This window comes from Miscanthus floridulus, chromosome 19, assembly GCF_019320115.1.
Source record: "Miscanthus floridulus cultivar M001 chromosome 19, ASM1932011v1, whole genome shotgun sequence".
Lineage (NCBI taxonomy): Eukaryota > Viridiplantae > Streptophyta > Magnoliopsida > Poales > Poaceae > Miscanthus > Miscanthus floridulus.
In genome coordinates, this window is record NC_089598.1 from 13428860 (window position 1) to 13449772 (window position 20913).

At 48.4% G+C, this 20913-nt stretch overlaps 1 pseudogene; it reads left to right on the plus strand.

The window, feature by feature from the left end:
- The first annotated feature begins 16406 nt into the window (after nucleotides 1-16406).
- Nucleotides 16407-20438, plus strand: LOC136528862 (DNA-repair protein XRCC1-like; annotated as a pseudogene).
- The last annotated feature ends 475 nt before the right edge of the window (nucleotides 20439-20913 follow it).

Here is a 20913-nt window from a genome sequence, read left to right on the forward strand (position 1 = left end):
TTCGGTCGTGATTTTTCATTTCTGGATGCTTACTAGAAACGACCGGACGCTGAGGCTCAGCGTCCGGTCACTTTGAGCTGCTGCGTCCGGTCGTCTCTTGACCGTTGAGATCGGGTGATCAACATTTGAAGAGAGGGGACACGTGGCACGCATCACGTGACCGGACGCTGAGGTCCAGCGTCCAGTCGATATGACCGGAGCGTCCGGTCACCCCGTGTCGTGCCCAGTGAAGGGGTACAACGGCTCTATTCATGGGGGGCTCTCTATTTCAGCCCCATGGTTGGCTCAAGCTCACTCTCTTGGCCATTTGCATTGACACAGCAACCTTGTGAGCTTAGCCAAAGCCCTCCCACTCATCTCCATCATTGATTCATCATCTTTGTGAGATTGGAAGAGAATTCAAGTGCATTGCTTGAGTGTTTGCATATAAAGGCACTTGGTGTTCGTGTTTCGCTGTGGGATTCGCTTGTTACTCTTGGTGGTTGCCGCCACCTAGATGGCTTGGAGCAGCGAGAATCGTCGAGCGGAGGTTGGTGATTGTCTCTGGCTCCGATCGTGGTGATTGTGAGGGGTTCTTGACCTTTCCCCGGCGGAGAGTCAAAAGGTACTCTAGTGGATTGCTCGTGGCTTGTGTGATCCTCATCTTGTGTTAGTTGTGCGGCACCCTATTGAGGGTTTGGCGTGTGATGCCAATTAGCGCGTGAACCTCCAAGTGAGTGAATCGCCACAACGAGGAGTAGCTTGCCGGCAAGCAAGTGAACCTCGATAAAAAATCATTGTGTTCATCATTTGATTCCGAGGTGATTGGTCTTCATTGTTAATTCATTCTTGTGATTGATTGGATCCTTCCTCGACACGGCGGTATAACCTTCTTGCTCACTCTCTTTTCATTACCGCAAACTAGTTGTCAAGCTCTTTAGTGTAGCTAGTTGTGAGAGCTTGTTAGTTTGGTTAGTGTAGCTCTTTAGTTAGCTTTTGAGAGCACACTAACTTAGTGTAGTATCATAGTTATTGTGTGGATAGAAACTATATAAACTAGAATTGTGGTAGGTGGCTTGCTATTTTAGTAGGCTAGCACAACACTTGCTTCGCCTCATAATTGTCTAACCGGTTTGTTAAGTGTTGTTGTAGATTTTTTTAATAGGCTATTCACCCCCTCTAGCCATTAGGACATTTCAAGAAGGTCATGTCATGGAGGAGTCCGGCGGCGGCAATGACGGGGCGGATCTGGTCCCCCTTGGCGGCGGCCATGGCGGGCCGCAGCCCGGCCGCAGCCATGGTGGTAGCTCAGGCAGAGATGGAGGATTAGCAGCCACCGGAGGAGGAGCCGCCGACAGATCGATGGAGATGGAGGAGCCGCTTGGTTCGCTGGCGTCGGAGACGGGGAAGAAGGGAGCGGTTCTATTTTCTCGCGAAACTCGATTCCTTGTAATACCAAGGGGTAAGGCTCCGTATTGACGGATGCGGCAAGCAAGTGCTGCGAATACCGGTTGGTATTGAACTCGATTTCCAATTCTGAATTATATACCATCCAAACAGCTGCATTCAGTGCTAGCCAATACCAATTCCAATACCTATGACTAAATATCTACATCCAAACGCAACATTACATGACTTGTCACGAGAGAACTACCACTTGCTACTTTTTCTTATTGGGCGGGTGAGCCAGTGCAGGCCAATTTTTGCACCACGCCCATTAGAGAAAATTGAAGTAGAGGCATACTTATAATATCGTTGTAGAGACCATTTAATTTTTTCTATTGGAATTGAAGCACGGCACCGAACTATATTGATGTACCATTCCTGGCTTTAGTGAAATAGTAACATTTATAAATATAACTACATTTAAATAATTCTATATATTATTCTAAAATACATAAAGTTTGGCTTAAGATAAAAAAAATTTTTGCGAAAAGGCTTAAGATAATTGATTCAACAAGTTCGTAAAATTGTACATCACATGGAATGCTATTTGAGTTCCAATAGGTAGTAGTATGTCCAGAATAGCCAGAATGATCGCTGGTACGGACCAAAATGGTGGATATTGGCTAATATTGAGGTCAGGGCGTAATGGAGCTACTTCTATCTATACTAGCTGAGAAGCTAGTCACTTGGTACCGAAATGGTATTAACATGCTTGAATAGAGGAACCATACAGTCACAGATGGCGTCATCGTGTGTAAAAACACTTGCACATGAAAGTTTGTAAACAATGCATCCAAGGGAGTGTTCGGCTGAGCTAGATTATTTACTGTTCATGCTGGAAAACACTGTTTGTGCTGGAATGTTGTAAGAGAAATACTGTTCCGGCTGAAAAAATAAGCCGAACAAGCCGGCTTAAAGTGCAGCCGAACAAGCCGCAAATGAAAATCTAGATGCACCACAATTTGTCGTGACAAAAAAAGCTTTAAAACCATATCCCAATTAAAATATATTTGGATGATATTTTCTTATTGAATATTTTTTCTAATGAAGCTAAAGACTTCTTTATCGCGTGGAACAATTCTTAGGTTTAATGCTGCAAGAGGTGCCTCGCACTCACTGTCGACAGAATATTGTCGGCAGTCCACCGAGGGGTATCCCGCGATGGTAGATTGATCGGCAGAGGAGCGTGTAATCAAGAACAAGAAGGCAACAGAGACACACGAGTTATACAGGTTCAGGCTGTCAGTATGGCGTAATACCTTACTCCTGTGGTCTGTTTGTTTGTATTAGCTATCATATGATTTGCCGTGATTTCGTAGGGGGTTCCTGCCCGCCTTATATAGTCTGAGGGGCAAGGTTACAAGTCGGTTAGATCTGAGAGATAACCGGAAAGTAATAACAGATTACAAGAAACATGGGATCGTACGTATCCTATCAGATCTCGTAACATCTTCAGGATATCCTCCCCGTACCTTGCGGGGGTCGCCGAGTAGTATCGTGCCCCGCAAGACTCCTTCTCGTGGGCTGGGCCGCCCCTAGAGGCGTAGCCCATGTGGTCTGCTGTGGGTATCCGGGGTCGTACCCCCCACAGCTAGTCCCCGAGCGCCTTGTACCCGTTGTGCAACGCCGTCTTGAGCTTTTCTGAGCAGGTGCGAACCAAAACCGAGCTGTCCGAATCATGGTCCGACCACCATAACGAGTCGCCGAGCAGTTGAGAGCAGCTGTCGAGCAGCGTGCAGCATCACCGAGCAGTGTGTTTCAAGCATGGCTTGTCATAAGGGTGTAAGGAGCTCAAGTCCAAAATTGAAAATTCCTGCATGGTAAAATGAAGTGTGCCCACTTAGAGTCCGACATCGAGGGTAAAGATACCTGGTTTTATCTCTTAGAGGCTCGGAGTCTTTCAGAAGAAACAAACACATTCACCGCAAGGTGAAGTGTGCCCACTTAGTCCCCGAGCCTGACAGTAGGTGACGTAGTCACATGGTGTCAGGCTCAGAAAATAGTGAAACAACCGAGCAGGTAGCCAGTCCCCGAGCGTAGCCTCGAGATGAAAAACGAACACATTCACCGCAAGGTGAAGTGTGCCCACTTAGTCCCCGAGCCTGACAGTAGGTGACGTAGTCACGTGGTGCCAGGCTCAGAAATTAGTAAATCGTCCGAGCAAATAGCCAGTCCCCGTGTTTCTGGCGTAGATATCGGATAAACAAGCTGTGGTGAAAAAATCGGAGTAATGGCTGTGCAATATCGGTTATTGAGCCTCATTAAATTGCGGAGAAATTGAAGAATAGGTGGCGGTGATAAATGAGCGGCGTGGGCTACTGTTACGTAATAGCCCAAGTTGTGGCCCATTAAACCATTTTGGAGGAGTCGAAGTAGCGCTGATCGTGGGAACGGTTTCCCAAAAACCCTCAAACGCAATGAAAACTGGAGGAAGTGCTTTTTAACCGCGCCGCCACATACATCGCCTTCTACCTCACTCAATCTGCCTTTCTTCCTTCCTTCACAAACCCTACGCTCCACATTCCGCACCATCTCAAGCACTCGCCTCCTTCCCAGTTCCAATCCGGAGATAATGGCGCCGAAAAAAGGAGCCACAAAGCCGAGGAAGGTGGCTACCGGAGCCAGCCACGATGAGGAGTGGGTGCCATCGAAGACGTCGGCGGCAGATCTCAATAGGATGGTGGCAGTGGGCATTCTTCTAGACCACCTCACCGCTGGATGGTGGTCGGCTAGTGGTGAGCCCTTCCCAACATCACATACTGATGAGGCTGTAGTATTTGAAGATTATTTCTAGCGAGGATTAGGGTTTCTTGTCCACCCCTTTTTGAGGGATCTTATGGAGTTTTGGGCAATTAGCCTCTGTAATCTGCACCCCAACACCATTCTGCACGTATCTATCTTTATCCATTTCTACGAGGCGTTTCTCGGTGTTCTTCCGCACTTCAACCTCTTCAGGCACCTGTTCTGTCTGAAGAAGAAGGGGGGCAGCGGGTCCAAGGTGGTCGGCGGTGTGTACCCAATGATTCGGTGCGACGTCCACCACATCCCGGTTAATCATAGTAACTGGTCGGAGAGACCCAACAATGCTAACATGGAGCAGGTAAAGGAACTTCTGGACTTGATTAAGGGCATGGAGCTTAGGGGTGAACTGGTTGCAGCTAGCTTCATAGTACGGCACGTCCAACCCTGCAAAGAGAGGGCCCACCCGGCATTCGATTATAAAGGTGATAACGACGGTACCCGGGAAAACACGGACCGTCTGACGAAGAAAGAAGTGATAGACCATGCCATGGATCTATTTACTTCCAATGTCTCATTCAGCTGGCCAAAAGGAATGAAGGCTTTCAACTGCACTAGTCCACCTCCTTAGGTAACCATTTCACTTCGCGTCGATCAGGCATTAATTGCCGAGCATAGGACTGACTTACTTATGAAAAGATCCATTCGCAGGATAGGGCAATATACTTTTCAGACGTGTCGAGAGCCGATTGGCCGAAAGGAGTGGACATTCGGTGGCCGCTACAGCCCGAAGAGGAGGAGCCGAGCTCCTCGTCAGATAGTCCATCCCAAGTATCGGAGAAGATTCACGGGAAAAGGCCGGCGGTAGACGAGCCGGTCCAAAAGAGGAGGAAAACCGCAAGCTCTCATGCACACAAACCAGGCGGCATCTCTCTTGGTGAAGACCAAACAGTTCGACCATGAAGAACCACTGTGCTGGAGTGGTCGGACGATGACGAGGACCAGTCAGTGCTTCCGCCGAGCACGAAGGAGGCATCGGCGGATGCTGAAGCTCTCAAGCAGCAGGCAAGGGAAAGTTATGTTCGGGCAACGACGGAAGTCCTGGCGACACAAACTACCGGAGTCCCCGAGCAACAAGACGGGATAACCGTAGAACCACGCACAGAAGGTGGGGCCCCCAGGCGCCGAGAAGAGCAGCAGCCCGCTGCAGAGGCGTAGGAGTCCTCCCATCAAGCTGACCAGGCAGCCATGCCTGGGGGATCAGGCAGGCATCGCCGATTCAAGAAAATCAATCGGAAGAACAAACCGTAAGTATATTTGCCTTGGAGTAATAATATTGTTCCTTGATTTCTCTTGGTTACTGACAAGCCGACATTACGTAGAGCAACGCCGAGGCCCGTGACCTCAGAAGAAAAAATGACAATTGCTCCCGTCTGGGAGTTCCCGAGTGCTCGATGAACAGAGGATGGGCCAGCCACTGCTGCCAGCATTCCTGGCGATGGTGAATCGTTGGCGCACACGACAGGCGCGTCGGCGACCGCAACCGAGGCTACGACTGAAAAAGTTGATACTTTGGAAGCGGAAACTGCAGCTGTTGTTGATGCGCCAGAGGCTATGGATGCAACTCCACCAACGGCCGAGGAGCAAACGTCGTCACCCATGGGGATGCCAGGAGTGGTCGGAGCAGTGGGCCGACCACGGAGCCCCCCAGTGGTGCCTCAAGCGACGGCGGAGGAGGATGAGGCTGTGGAGATCGAGCATGCCGCACCTAAACCCTAGTCCATTTGGATTCTCCGAAAACGTGGGGAAGAGGTAGTAGTTGTTGAGGAGGAAGACACCACCAGGGAAATAAAGAGGTTGAAAACCGCCGTTGCTGGAGTAATGACTCAAATCGAGGTTAGTACCTCACTTGGAACACTGATATATGTTGTTGGAGATCAAGGTTTATCTCTTGTCATGTTAATCCACTGGGGATAGATCGAACAGCTGATCAACGGCACCAACTGATGAAGAGGATGGAGCCCCTCACCGAGGAAAACAAGATACTCCGGGAAGCATTAAGTCTTTCGGAGAAGAGTATTTAGAGGGCCCAGCGCGAGCAGGACCTTGCGGAGTCGAACTCGTGGGACCTTGAACATCAGAAGGGGGTTCTATTCGAGTGACTAACGGCTGCATCCGAGCAACTGAAGAAGACGTCCGAACAACTGGCGATTGTATCCGAGGAACTAAAAAATATGTCCGAGCAGTTGGGCAAGAAAAACGGAGAACTAAAAAATAAAACCGAGCAGCTCGATCGGAAGTGCCAACAGTTCGAGGATGTATCCAAGCTGAAATCCGGTATTCCTTTTCACATAATGTACTTTGCAGTAGTTGGCCGTTCGTTTTTTGAAACAATTGATTTTGTAGAGCAAGATGTAGAACTCAACCAGCTTCGCCAGACCGTCGAGCAAGTCCGACAAGAGAAAACGAGGGAATCAGAGCGAGCAGATAAACTGGCCGAAGAATTGAAAGGTAGGTACCCCCTGATCGGAAGTGATGTCCTAATACTTTTTTGTCTTGACGAACCATTGTAATTCTTATAGATTATCGACATAAAACCAAGGCGCAGTTCGATGTGCTGGTGAAGGAAACCAAAGTCCAGAAGGACAACTTCAACACTTTAACCGCCGCAATAAAACCAGTACTCGACTGCGTCAACGTTGAACCGGCGCCCTGTCCTGACAGTAGGTAGCAAGGGCCAGACACCATCATTCAGAGATGCAAGGCAGCATGGGAGAACTTCAAAAACTTCAACCGCGACGCCGTTTTGATTGCCGCTACTCATGCCCTTGCAGTGGTTCGGTCCCATTATCCATCTGTCGACATCCAGTTGTTAGGTGGTGGGTTCGCCGATGGGCTGAGCGACGCGCAAACCCAGCAGCTGGAGGATGTTGTTGAGGAGGTAGCAAAAATGCTTGTCGGCGATATAGACTTGTTTGGCGAAACAGAAACTATTGGCGAAGCTTAACAAACTGCCCTGATATTACCGCCTGTAACTCTTGATTTATTTGATGCCTTAGCTAGGCCGTAATCCGTAACGCGTTACGCGGAGCCCATGTGTATGTTGGAAAAAACAAGCGTTATCATGAGACCGTGGCCTACCACCCAACACGCAGAGCACCGAGCTCATAGTACGTTTGGTGGGATGTTAGAGCCTTGGTGTCCTCTGGAGTTATCAGTGCGAAAAAAACATGCTGCCCAGCAGCCTACTTGAGTAACTTGGTGACAAAAATAGTTAAAGTGGCGTCCGAGCAGTTAGTTTATGCCTAAAATCTAGGCCTTGACTAGCCCATAGTCCATAACGTCGAGCATAGAGGCCCTGATACGTGTAGGATGAACAGGCATGGCCAAGGAACCATAGTCGACCAACCGTAACGCAGAGCGTGGAGCCCCTAAGCGCGTGTAGGATGTAGTCGGAGACTGGGTCTTCTCCATAGAAAACAGAAGGAAAAATATGTGCTGCTCGACGATCGGCGGGCTATGCTTCGAAATTTGGAGCGCAAAACCGGCGTCGCTTTAGTAGGAAAACCTATGTGACCCGGAGAAAACATAGTAGGCGATTTTCTTGGAGAAATCATGTTCAGCGATTAGGAGTGAACGTGTTCGGCGATTAGGAGTGAACGCGTTCGGCGAATTGGAGAAATCATGTTCGGCGATTTTTGGAGTTAACGTGTTCGGCAAATTGAAGAAATCGTGTTCAGCGATTTTTGGAGTTAACGTGTTCGGCGAATTGAAGAAATCGTGTTCGGTGATTTTTGGAGTTAACGTGTTCGGCGAATTGGAGAAATCGTGTTCGACGAATTGGAGAAATCATGTTCGGCGATTTTTGGAGTTAACGTGTTCGGCGAATTGGGCGTGCTTGGCGAACGTATTGGAGATCGCCATGATGCGGCGTATATCCCGATAACGAAAAGGAAACTTATAATGGATGAAAAAAATGGAGGAATATTATGGAGACTAGAACTTTATTAATATGAAAGTAAAAAATACATATCTGTGTTATTTCAGGGGTAGAAACGTATAAGGTGCTCTATGTGCCAGGAGTTGGGAACATCGAGTCCATCTAAGTCACATAAGCGATAAGACCCTGGCCGAGTAACCCCTTTGACGACGTAAGGGCCCTCCCAGGGCGAAGATAGCTTATGAAGCCCTTCGGTTTTTTGTTTCCGACGTAAGACGAGGTCGCCGATCGCGAACAAACGACCTTTTACGTTACGGTTGTAATACCTCCTTAGACCTTCGAGGTACTTGGCTGTGCGAACGCAAGTAATCAGACGTTCTTCCTCAGCTCGATCAATGTCTTCTGTCCGAACAGCCGCGGCCTGCTCTTCATCATAATTTTCTACTCTAGGTGCTCGGAATGTAATATCCGCTGGGAGTATGGACTCCGAGCCGTAGACCATAAAATATGGAGATACGCCGGTACTGCGACTAGCTTGAGTGCGCAGTCCCCAGACCACAGCTGGTAGTTCTTTGAGCCATCTGCCCGGATGCTTTTCTTCTCTTTGATAGAGCCTTTTCTTGAGGGCGTCGAGGATCATACCGTTAGCCCGCTCGACCTGGCCGTTAGCTCTAGGATGAGCAACGGAAACGTATTTAACAGAGATGCACCTATCTTCGCAGAAGTCCCAAAAATGATGGCCGGTAAAAGTTGTCCCGAGGTCGGTGATGATGCTGTTCAGGAGTCTGAATCTGTGTATGATGTCTTCAAAGAGCTCGACTGCTTTCTTAGCGGTAGCTGCGACGAGCGGTTTGTACTCGATCCACTTGGAGAACTTATCAATGGTGACGTACACATACCGGAAACCTCCTGGCGCTGGTTTGAAAGGCCCGATCATATCCAGTCCCCAGCATGCGAATGGCCAGGAAGCTGGAATGGTCTATAATTCTTGTGCCGGTACATGTATTTGCTTGGCGAAAAATTGACACCCCTCACATCGTCGAACGAGATCTTCTGCATCGGTAATGGCCGTGGGCCAGTAAAAACCTGCCCGGAAAGCTTTGCCGACCAGTGTTCTCGAAGCCGCGTGATTGCCACAGGAACCAGAGTAAATTTTAGAAAGTAGCTTCACACCATTGTCTTGGATGATGCACTTTTGCAGTATCCCTTCCTTGGCACTTTTCCTCATCAGGCTACCATCTACCAGCACGTAATGCTTACTTCGGCGAATTAGTCATTCGGATTTGATTTTGTCGGTTGGTGTTTCGTCACTGGAGAGGTATTTGATGAACTGTTCCCTCTAATCGGCGGCCAACGAAGGTACTGCGAGTACCAACTGCTCAGCGGGGGGTACTTCTACAACTTCCTTATCTTCTTTTATAGATGGTGCCAGGCGGTCTTGGACGAAAACTCCTGGCAGAGCCACGGTGCAAGATGATCCAATCTTTGATAGCTGGTCGGCTGGTTGGTTTTGATCTCGTACCACGTGGTGGTACTCGATACTGTAGAATTTCCCTTCAAGCTTCCTGATTTCAGCGTAGTATGCGTCCATTTTCTCACTGGAACAGGACCAATCCTTATTGAGTTGGTTGATAACCAGCGCAGAATCCCCATATACCATGAGGCGTTTGACGCCGAGCTCAATGGCTATACAGAGACCATGGAGACATGCTTCGCACTCCGTGGCGTTGTTGGAGGCTGAAAAATGTATGTGAAGAACATATCAGAGTTTATCCTTTGTCGGCATGATGAACAAAATACCCACACTAGCACCATTGATGTTAAGGGCGCCGTCAAAGTACATCACCCAGTGCTCGGGGCAAGTGGCGACAATGGGCTCTTGGATCTCGGTCCACTCAGCGATGAAATCAGCGAGCACCTGTGACTTAACGGTCGATCTTCTTCTAAAGTCAATGGAGTAAGTACCGAGCTCAACAACCCACTTGATTATACGACCACTTGCCTCTTTATTGTGGAGAATATCCCCTAGAGGGAACTCTGTGACCACAGCGATCTTGTAGTATTCGAAGTAATGTCGGAGCTTGCATGAGGTAATCAAAATTGCATATAACAGCTTTTGCACCTGAGGATAACAAGTTTTGGGTTCATTAAGTACCTTGCTGATGAAATAGACCGGACGTTGCACCTTGTAGGCGTGTCCAGTTTCCTCACGTTCGACAACAATAGCCATACTGACAACACGAGAGGTGGCGGCGATGTAAACCAGCAGAGTTTCATCTGGTCGTGGCATTGTCATGATTGGAGGCTTTGTTAAAAACAACTTGAGCTGCTCGAAAGCTATGTCTGCCTCCTCTGACCAAGAAAAAAGCTCAGAGGCCTTGAGGAGCTTGAAGAAAGGTAGCCCTTTTTCACCGAGGCGCGAGATAAAATGGCTTAACGCAGCCATGCAACCTATAAGCTTCTATATATCTTTGACACACGTCGGCTGTTTCATGTTGGTGATGGCGAAGACCTTGTTAGGGTTTGGTTCGATGCCTTGAGCGCTGATGATGTAGCCCAGCAGGATACCGGATGGAACTCCAAAGATGCATTTTGAAGGATTCAGCTTCTATCAGTATTTGCTTAGGTTGGAGAAAGTTTCTTCAAGGTCGGCGATAAGATTGTCGGCGGTTCTAGTTTTGACGACCACATCGTCGATGTAGGCTTCGACGTTGCGGTCGATCTGTTGGTCGAGGCACGTCTGGATAGCCCTTTGGTAGGTCGCGCTAGCGTTCTTTAGTCCAAAGGACATAGTGGTGTAGCAGTATGCACCAAGGGGCGTGATGAATGATGTTTTGACCTGGTCTTCTTTCTTGAGAGAGATCTGATGGTAGCCGGAGTAACAGTCGAGAAAGGAGAGCAACTCGCAGTCAGCGGTGGAGTCTACAACCTCATCTATCCGAGGCAGGCTGAAGGGGTCTTTAGGGCAGTGTTTGTTAAGATTAGTATAATCAACACACATTCTCCATTCTTTATTCTTTTTCTTAATAAGAACAGGATTAGCTAACCAATCTGGATGATACACTTCTTTTATAAATCCGACAGCTAAGAGCCGTTTTATTTCTACCCTAATAGCCTCCTTTTTGTCCGGCGCGAATCGGCGAAGTTTTTGCTTGATCGGTTTAGCGGTCGGCAAGACATTCAAGGAGTGCTCGATCTTCTCCCATGGTACCCCCGGCATGTCTGCAGGTTTCCAAGCAAACACATCGGCGTTGGCACGTAGGAAGGAGACACGCGCGCTTTCCTATTTGGGGTCAAGGTGAGGCCCAATTTTCACCGTCTTAGAAGGGTTGTTGAGGCCGAGGCTGATCTCCTTGACTTCCTTGGACTTGGTGGAGGCACGGTGAGGCTCTGGGATCTCCATGTTATTAGCAGACGCCATCTTGGCTTCGGCAACCACGCTAGCCATCTGGATGGAGAGGTCGGTGGCTTCGGTGAGGGCGAGACTTTTTGTCTCGCAGGCGTAGGCGACGGAGAGGTTGGCCCGCAGAGACAGGACTCCTGTAGGCGAAGGCATTTTCAACACCAAATACGCGTAGTGTGGAACGGCCATGAACTTGGTCAGAGCCGGACGCCCTAGTATGGCATGGTAGGCGGTGTCGAAATCGGCGACATAAAAGTTGATATGCTCCACTCGATAGTTGGTTGCCGTGCCGAACTGTACTGGTAGGGTAATTTCCCCAAGTGGTCTGGATGCCCTGCCAAGTACCACACCCTAGAAGGAGGAGTCTGAGGGCGTGAGATCTGTTGTCCCGAGGCCGAGCTCCCTTAGGGCCTCGGCGAAGAGTAGATTCAAAGCGCTTCCACCATCGACAGGGACTTTTCTGAAGAGCACCTTCTGGACAGTCGCGTTGAGGACAAGGGGAAAACGCCCTGTGTAGGGTATGTCCGCCCACTGGTCAGCCCTACTGAAGGTGATGGGGATTTTAGACCACGGGCGATAGCTGGGGTTGGCGGTAGTTTCCTCTGAAGTGACGGCGAGCACTCGTCGGGCGGCGAGCTTCCGTTCCCTTCTGCTCTCGTTAGAGGCGAAACCCCCAAAGATGGTGGCGACTACCTTGTCATGGTCCTGGAAGGCATTGTTATTATCCCTAGGTGGTCGGCGTCCTCTGTTCCCACCATTGTCGTCGTTGTACTTTTTCTCCTAGAACTCCTTAGCCAAACCAAGGCAATCTTTCATCTTGTGTTTGGCGTTCTTGTGTAGGGGGCACAGTCCGTTGAGGATCTTCTTGTACTGCTCATCATAATTACGCTTTGCGCGTGGCTCGTTGACGTTGGCGACAAAGTGATCTGGTCGGCGGTGGCGATTCTGACCAGGTTTAAATCCATCTGGCTGATCTCGTCTGCTGTCTCGATGGAAACTGCGGTTGTCATAGCGGCGATCGTTGTACTGTCGGTCGTTGTTGCGGTCATCGTGGCAATGAACGTTTTGCTGTCGGTCGTCGTTGCGGTCATCGTGGCGGCGAGGCGGGCGATTAGTGCCCGTATCTTCATTAAAACGCACCTCCGCTTCCTCGGCGTCGGCGTACTGGTTGGCGGTTGTGATCATCTCGTCGATGCCGGTAGGTGGCTTTCTGTTGAACTTAGAATGGAGTTCACGGTGATGAAGGCCTCGGACGAAGGCGGTGATGACTTCGGCTTCCATGATGTTGGGAATAGAATTCCTCATCTTGGAGAAGCGTCTGATGTAGCTACGGAGTAGTTCGGACGGCTTTTGGTTGATGCGGTTGAGATCGTGCTTGGTGCCCGGCCACCTGCATGTGGCCATATAGTTGTCGGTGAAGACTCTCTTCAGATCTTCCCAAGATCCGATGGAGTCCGGGGCAAGGCTTGTGAACCAGCTCATGACGGCTAGCGTAAGCATGATGGGGAGATAATTTACCATGACATTGGTGTCTCCTCCGGCGGCACGGACGGCGGTGGTGTAAGCCTGCAGCCACTGAGTTGGGTTCATCCTTCCTTTGTAGGGCTCGACTCCGGTGATTTTGAAACCACGGGGCCACTGGAGCGTTCGGAGCGCCCTGGTGAACGCTGGGGGCCCTTCTGGGTTGTCGGTGCCGATATCAGCAGTATTGCCGGCGATGATCGGCTCTAGAGCTGAGTCTAGGTTACCGTACTCTTGCTCGTAATCTTGGCGGCGTTGCACTTCATCTTCATGGCGCCCGAAGCGGCGTTGATCGATACGCCGTCGTGCATCTCGGAGGTTATTGAGGTGCACTCGGGCATCTTGTTCGACCTCTTGGTCGTGTTGGCGATGATGCTCGACGTGGTGGCCTCTGACTCCCCCCTGGGGAGGTAGTGATTGGTCGGTGAAACGACTTTGACTGGGGCGGCGATTAGATCTAGGATCGGCTAATCGACGAATTGCGCTTGTGGAGCATGATGGTCTCTGAACCTCTCGGGTCTCATTAACTTGACAGTGTGCTGCTTTTAGCATAGCGGCAACCTTGGCAAGCTCGGGCATCTGCGGGAGGTGTGCAAGTTCGTTGGCGGCCACTGCCAGATTGGCACTCGGGGTTTTGAAGATGTCATGGCCATCAACGCAGAGGAATTCTTCGTTGAGGTTGCGATGGAGGGGCCTTCCCTCTGAGTCGAACTAGTTATTGCGAGCGGCCTCGGCCATCGCAATGGCGCGTTCGTTATCACGGCGTTGCGCGCGATTGGCATTCCTGTTTTCTCGGGCGATGCGTTCCTCATCTGTTTCGCCGTTTCGAGGAGGGCTGTCAATGCTGACGTTGAAGATTGCGCCACCTCGGAAAGGCGGGAGAGGGGGTTGCTCGGTGAAGGTCTCGGCGAGGGGCTCCGTGGACCCTTGAGACTCAGAGTCCGGATTTTCCTCTAGGATGGTTTGGAGGGATGTTTCGGGACCCCGGCTGGCGTGCAGCATGTTGACGGTTGGTGGGAGCTGGTCGGCGAATTTGCCCCTCAGGGCGTCCTGATATGTAGCGGCGTTGTTGACGAGCCCGAAGGGTAGGGCGGCGAGTCCTGAAGTTTGCCGAGCATTGAACACCGACAGATCAGGATCGGAGGGTGCTCGGTGCTGAACAAGAGTGTCCAGAGCCGACTCAGCAATGGAGAGGCAATCGGCGAGTTTCAGGCCGACCCAATCGATAGACTCGATCAGATCGTCATTGTTGACATGCCTCCTCTAGTAGCAAGGAAGCGAGCGGCGAGTGGCTGATGAAGTCGACCCTAGAAGTGGTTCCGAGATTGGATCTGCGGTTGCAGGCGTGAGGGTGGTCGGCGTAGAACGGATCTGCACCGGCTCGAGAAGCTCTCCAACTCCGTCGGCGTTGATGACCCACGTGATGGATCCGACCGTGAAGATCTGGCCGGGCTGTGGGAGGTTCGAAGAGCCTGCGGAAAAAACCATCTTGTTCGACAAGGAAACAGCACACACACCCCTACTTGGCGCGCCAACTATCGACAGAATATCATCGGCAGTCCACCGAGGGGTATCCCGCGATGGTAGATTGATCGGCAGAGGAGCGTGTAATCAAGAACAAGAAGGCAATAGAGACACACGAGTTATACAGGTTTAGGCCGTCAGTATGACGTAATAACTCACTCCTGTGGTCTGTTAGTTTGTATTAACTATCGTATGATTTGCTGTGATTTCGTAGGGGGTCCCTGCCCGCTTTATATAGTCCGGGGGCAAGGTTACAAGTCGGTTAGATCTGAGAGATAACCAGAAAGTAATAACAGATTACAAGAAACATGGGATCGTACGTATCCTATCAGATCTCGTAACATCTTCAGGATATCCTCCCCGTACCTTGCGGGGGTCGCCGAGCAGTATCGTGCCCCGCAAGACTCCTTCTCGTAGGCTGGGCCGCCCCTAGAGGCATAGCTCATGTGGCCTACCGTGGGTATCCGGGGTCGTACCCCCCACACTCACCTCTCGCCCCCTCCCGTTGCGCGCACTGTTTGCCCCCCCCTCGTCACCCGCTGGTGCTGGTGGTGCTCGCTCCGCCTGTCGCGCGCGCTGCCCGTCCGGCCGACCCAAGCCTGGTGCTGGTGGCACTAGTGGTGGTGGTGCTCACGCGCGCCGCGAGTGCTGGATGCTAGTGGTGCTCGCGCACGGCCACTCGTCGTCGGGGTCCACCCCGACGGTTGGAATTGACCGGCACAGGCTCCCCCTCCCCTATGTCACAAATATTTTAAGAGGTATGTTGCAGTTGTTTTACATGGATGTTGTAAAAGTAGGTTGGAAATGTTGCACATGTTTGCAAGTGTTTCAGAGACATGGTGCAAGAGTTTGTTCAAAATGTTTATCTGTTCCAAACGTATGTTGTAGGTGTTTTGATCTGGATGTTGCATATGTTTCACACATATGTTGCAACAGTATGTTCCAAATATTTCATCTGTTACCGTTTTCGTTGCAACAAGTGTTTTCATGTTGTAAGTGTTCTATCTAGATGTTGCATATGTTTTCACACATATGTTGTACGTGTATGTTCCAGATGTTTTAGACATATGTTGCATTCAAGTGTTTCATGTTGCACGTGTTTCATGCTGGTCGTAGAGTCAGGAGGCGCGGGAGAGTGATGGTGGCACGGCATGGGCGCCGGGGAATAGGCGCAGCGAGCCGGTGGCCCGCGACGTGGCGCGCAACGTGTTGGGAGCTGACGGTCGTTGGCACAATGGGGCGGGGCAAACGGATGGGGGCACTGTGCGCGGATGGAGGCAGGTCGAATCGAGGCGAACGGGGCGAATTGCGAGCGAGTCATAAAGACGTGACGACGGCGCAATGCGCATGCAGACAGGGCGAATTAGCGGACAAGGTCATGTTGTGCAGGCGCGTGGGGAAACGACTATCCAACGAAATCCTATCCCGTCGGATGTCCAGGCGTTAGCAGCCCAGTTAACATACTTGAGCAGAGGAGCCATACGGTCACAGATGGCGTCATCATGTGTAAAAAAAACTTACACATAAAAAAATGCAAACAATGCGTCCAAATGAAAATCTAGACGCACCACTATTTATCAAGTGGAACAATTCTTAGGTTTAATTGGCGCCTTATTAGGAAAGAAAAGTTCCAAGTCCACAAGAAAATTGTTCCTGTTCAAACGAAAAAATGTTTCTAACTTCATAAGAAATGTTCTACCCTAATAAAATTTAAATTATTCCATTTGCTCATTGTAATGTCCGAACATATTACTGACAGCATGAATGAAAAGAATAAATACGTGAAGATTAAAAACTTATATAAAAAAAGAGAACGAAAGAAACATTAAGAAAAAAAAAGGATCGGGTCCATATCCCAGGCTCGCAGCAGCAGGACCGTGCGGGTGCGCTTCCACTGGGCCAAACACAGCCCCCGACAGGGCAATCGCCGCCGCCGTTCTCTCCCCGTTGTCTCCCTCTCGGCGAAACTGTGCTACCGCCGCCGCTGCCTACACCAGGTGCCCAGTTGTTCGTCGCGCCCTTCGGCGGCAACGAGCACCCACCACTCCACCAGGTATGCCGGCCCCTTCGTTTCCCTTCCTGCTCCGCTGTGCGAAACCGAGCACCTAAGCTATTTGGCTATCTGTAATTGGTTCCGATCTAATTGTTAAGTGTATAAATGTATTATGCTTACTAAATTCGTTTTTTTTTTTGGCAAAATTATCAGGTGTACATGGGTGTGTTGTTCAGCGCGCACAAGATTGGTCTATCTCAGTTGACACCGTATATAGAACTTTAAATTAAGACAGCAGAGTGGTGCAGTTCGGTTTCCCAATAAAATGTCCGGTTCCAAGAGAAGCCTCCCGTCTTGGATGGGTTCTTCTAAAGATGGAGAGGACGATTTAAGCAAGAAGAAGCATGCAGGCACCTCCCAGAAGCCTCAGAAAGGGCCAGATTTCTCCAAACTTTTGGTACCTATCTATTGACCACAGCTACATTCAGATATATGTATGTTATACCGTTCTGTATTGGTAATTTCATACATCTGTGTAGGACGGGGTGGTGTTTGTGCTGTCAGGGTTTGTGAACCCGGAGAGGAGCACGCTTCGTTCACAAGCATTGGACATGGGGGGCGAGTATCGAGCCGATTGGACATCGGACTGCACCCTTCTTGTTTGTGCATTTGTCAACACCCCCAAGTTTCGACAAGTTCAGGCTGATAATGGAACCATTGTCTCAAAGGTGGGTTCTCAGCTATTGTCATTGTAGTGAGCTTTCTGGCAAGCCCCTTCATGCAAACAATTCTTTTTCCACCAACTTTCAGAGCTAAAATAACTGTTTATGGTCTTGCCTTATCTCAGGACTGGATCTTTGAGTCTTACAAGCAAAAAAAACTTGTGGACATTGAACCTTTCCTTATGCATGCTGGAAAGCCATGGCGGAAAAATAAGGAGCCTGTTGAAACTGATCAAGGTGATAGATACTTTCACCAGAAATATCTTTTATGGGCACAAGATCTTGTTTTTGGGTGCTGTTATGCATGTCCATAAGTTATATCTGATATACACTCTCAGTCACACTTTTGTCGTTAGAATTCATGATCATGTCAACTTATCAATAACGTAGCACTTATTATGTGGTCAAAAAGCTCTTCATTATTTCCTTTATGTATTTCCATCATATAGTTCTTTCTGTGCTTATTTTCTCTTTCTGTGAACCTTATATTAGGGGTATAACTGTATCATGTTGTTGCACAAATAATGTGATGCCCAACAAATTAAGCTTAGTAGCTTACTCTCTCAATAAGTATTCCAAATGTTAAAACAATCCTTCATTTCTTCTGTGTTTCAAAGGATGGTACATTCATAAACTCCTGTGTAAACTTAGCCACATTTAGCTTCTTTCACATTTTTCTAGAAATTGTAGTAAGTCAAGGGCGCGCATTAGTCATAGCATACACCTTTAAATGGACATAATATACTGGTTTTAGCCTTTTTTAGTTAACAATTCTCTAAAGCTTCGGTGATGATTTGTAATATTGGTGACCTCAAAGATCACCATTTGATGCTCATTAACTAATTTGTTAAAATATGAATCATCCTTGCAGCTTTGAGTGCTTATCATTTTCCCTTGTATAATTTCACATGAAATCAATCAATTAAAAAGTATCATTTATTTATTTGGCCCTGTCGATCTAGATGAGAAGGAGACGCGCAAAGTGCATCAAAAGCAAGTCCAACGGTCTCGTGTCAAGCCATCCACCTCTGATGCCATGGAGGTCTGTTCTGTTCAAAGTTAACTTATGAAACAACCAAAAACCAAAAATTTGATGATTATGATGTTAATGACAAGATGATGTGTTTTCTGAATCTGGGAGCTGGCTATTTGAAATATGAGTATATTGGTAACATACTTCCCAGCAAACCTGAATACTTCAATTATCTGATGGCTTTAGCATTTCTAGCTATTTAATGTATATGTAAAGTGTTCTCTCTTTTTTGTAAGGAACATCAGTATCTATGAAACATTAATATACTTTTTTTCTTTTGTAAGAATAAGAATATCCGATGTGTGTATATTCAGGTTGGAACCAACTATGCATCAGAGTTTTATGCTCTGTCAGGATAATCTACAGTCTATGATCCTTTCCATTATTTTTATGTTTTTTTGTTAAGCATTAAATCCATCCATCAAATGTTAAAGAGAACATGAAAAATTGTGTAAAAGTATTTTGTTGAGTTAATAAGTAGTTGATTCTGGTAGTGGTAGGATAGGGCTTCCAGCTCGATCCTTTTTCTTTTTACAAAATTCATTGATTTTGTTCAGTGCTACCTGTTTCCGAGTGAAGGGCGGGCCTAGTGCAATGCAAGCGGTAGAGTCTTACCGCCTGTGACCGGAAGGTCCCGGGTTCGAGTCGCGGTCTCCTCGCATTGCACAGGCGAGGGTAAGGCTTGCCACTGACACCCTTCCCTAGACCCCGCACAGAGCGGGAGCTCTCTGCACTAGGTACGCCCTACCTGTTTCCGAGTGAAAATGCCCTAAATTAGAGAACTTTTCTAGATAGAACAAGATGAAGGCAACATGAGTGCCTGGAACACAGGAGCTTTGATGATTCTGTTGCATGCTTTTTTTGCACAATAAAAACTCACAATAGTTTTTTCCCTTTTCTGTACAGGCAGGAAATTTAGAATCTGCAAACAAGTGCTTTTCTCCCTCAAAAATAAAGCAATGGGCCGTGGATGATTTGGCACAGACTATGTCATGGCTGGACAGCCAAGAAGAGAAGGTGGGTGCACCTAATGAAAAAAGCATGTATTTATGCTGTAGGCTTTTTGTTTAGTATTGCCTCTGTTTTCCAAGGGTCTTCTAACAGATGAATCTAACGTTTGCTTTTTTTGACTGACTTATCTTTCTCTGGTTTCTTTCCTGACAGCCAGAGCCAAGTGAACTGAAGACAATAGCTTCTGAAGGGGTAATCACTTGTCTGCAAGACGCCATAGAATCCCTCGAGCAAGGCAATGTATGGAATGCAATATCACCGTTCATCATTTATAAAGTGCATGTATTTGCATATTGACCTTTTTTTTTTGCAAAATATATTTGTATATTGACTAGTACTGTTAGCCAACATAAACTCTATATATGGTGATGTGTTAGAGCACATGTTCACTGAAACGCTGGTCGTCAATACTCAATAATCTTGAAAGCAAAAAAGAAAACACTGCCTAGAAGCCAAATTTTGTTCTGGTTTCATTGCCATTGAGATTATGCTTTTAGTTTAAGTATATCATAAGAACTGGAATGGATAGTCAACACAACGCACCAAATAGCTGGACCATGTTCTTTTGTTATTGCTGACGCGGATAATGTGTTGCATTGTAACTCAATCAGTTTCGGTTGACTATGAAACAAACCTTTTCAGGATATCAAGGGAGTTGCAGAGCAGTGGAGCTTCGTCCCCCATGTTGTCAACGAACTGCTAGAACTAGATGGAGGCGGAAAAGGCGCAGCTCTGCCCAAAGAACAACTATGTCAACTAGCAGCCAAGTGCAAGAGGATCTATCAGGCAGAGTTTGCTCGCGTGGTGGACATCGATGGCAAGAACAAGGATAAACATCAAAATGATTCACCTGTGACCGACCATCGCAGGAAGACCAAATCAGAAGATGACCACTACGATAGCGATGAGACGATAGAAATGACAGAGGAAGAGATTGATTTCGCATGCAGACAGCTCCCTGGGCTATGCGGATGATACTCACTAGTTGAGATGTCAGGTGTGTGTGGCCCGTCCAGAACAAGAGGAACTAGTTGACATGTCAGGTGTGTTTGGCCCCTCTAGAACAGAAGAGGAAGGGTACTGGATATAGCCGCCATCTAATCATTATTTTCCTGCTGCCACCCAAATTAACCGTACGAGTATTCGGTTGTCGGTTGTTTGATGACGATGGGTATCTTTCACTACACGAATCCTGCACTAAAAAATGGGCCAGCCGTTAGCCTGCTCGTGACGTGGTCTGTCCGATTGCGGGTTGGTTCAGGTATCCCGCCCACTTCTGTCCATCGTCTCTCCTATCCTCATCCATGTAGCTCCAGGCTTCGCCGCTACCGGCCCTCTCCCCACTACCTGCCACTCCGCCCGTGAGGAGGGGGAGAACGAGAGAGTGAGGAGGAAGTTGTTTATATATATCTAGTTTTTTAATCAGGGAAGCTATAAATTAATCCAACAGCTAGGAATAATCGGGTCGCCATTATGCCCACCTATTAGTTGTGCCATGTTCGTGTCGGCACTGTGGACCGAAGTCACGGCACTAGCACTATATAGCCTGTTCGTTTGGCGGTGGCTTGTCGTAAATGATCGTAAATTTTCATCCGGAACAGT